Source organism: Brassica oleracea, chromosome C3 (genome assembly GCF_000695525.1).
Source record: "Brassica oleracea var. oleracea cultivar TO1000 chromosome C3, BOL, whole genome shotgun sequence".
Classification (NCBI taxonomy): domain Eukaryota; kingdom Viridiplantae; phylum Streptophyta; class Magnoliopsida; order Brassicales; family Brassicaceae; genus Brassica; species Brassica oleracea.
This window is the reverse complement of record NC_027750.1, coordinates 39,880,635-39,882,096: the sequence shown is the minus strand read 5'-3', so window position 1 is coordinate 39,882,096 and position 1,462 is coordinate 39,880,635.

Here is a 1,462-nt window from a genome sequence, read left to right as displayed (position 1 = left end):
TGCTGCGGTTTACGGGCTTTTGGTTAAGAAATCGTAGGATGGGCCTCGAGTCGTGTTTTAGATCCCTTTGGGCCGTCTTCCGACTCGACACGTTTACTACGAATTCTTTTTGATAAAGAACGAACTTTCCGCGGTTTCTAATCCACAAAGTTTGATCGATGAATTTGAATAGCGGAAAACATGGACTGAGCTTGCTACGGTCTTCGGGAGATAGCATTCGAAGGTTTGACGAGAATGCATGGATTGATGTCGTATCGATGTTCGGAAGGGTTCAATCGCTACAGAGCGACTGAACTTCGGCTCGAGCCCGGTTGCTACGTTGCGACCGAGCGGGACGAACGCTCGGTCGCTACATAGCGACCGAGCTTTGGCTTGAGCTCGGTCGCTACGTAGCGACCGAGCTTGGCCGAGCTCGGTCGCTACGTAGCGACCGAGCGGGACGATCGTTCGGTTTCGATGAATTTGAATAGCGGAAAACATGGACTGAGCTTGCTACGGTCTTCGGGAGATAGCATTCGAAGGTTTGACGAGAATGCATGGATTGATGTCGTATCGATGTTCGGAAGGGTTCAATCGCTACAGAGCGACTGAACTTCGGCTCGAGCCCGGTTGCTACGTTGCGACCGAGCTTCGGCTCTAGCTCGGTCGCTACGTAATGACCGAGCGGAACGATCGCTATGTAGCTACGTAGCGACCGAGCTTGGCCGAGCTTGGCCGAGCTTGGTCGCTACGTAGCGACCGAGCGAGACGATTGCTCGGTCGCTACGTAGCGACCGGACAGCGTGTATGCGTGGTAATTACGCAACGGTCGAGCGTGGTACGAAAGTTACATCTTCCTTTTAACTATCTCTTTCGGAAATACGATCTCCGAGGATTTTTGGGTGGTAATTCCGTCGTAACCGTTTTTTACCCCAACAGTTAGCCCCCCAGCCCGTTAGGATCATGCATTGTAGGATCCTAGCATGCAGTTAGGCATGTTCGGCAAGTTAGGCGTGATGGATGGAATTAATATCCGAAAGTCCGAGCTTGAACAGTAAATCCTCATGCTTATAAGAAGGGAGGTAACTTGTTTCATAATTTTTTCACTTTCTTGTCTTTCTCTAAGATCTTTCTTAAGAAAAAAAAAATTTATGTTTTTCTCTCCACCCTTTTCCTCTATTTTCTTAGGAGAAGTTTAAAGATGTCGAGCAAGAAAAAGATTGCGAAAAAAGGGTCTTCATCCGCGAGTGCTTACGAAGAGCTCATTGTTCCGAAGATGGAGTTCGTGCCTCACTCGGTACATCCTGTCGAGAACGAGGCATGGTGGGTTGCTCATTATGGCTCGTTGACCCCTCCCAAGGAGAAGTCGTTCCCGGTCCTGACCCATCGTGGAGTCGAGAAAGTGGATGCAAGCAGGAGTACCGACGAGTTTCTCACGATCATGCGATCGTTCTACCATATCCCGGATGCTGTGGAGTTCCGG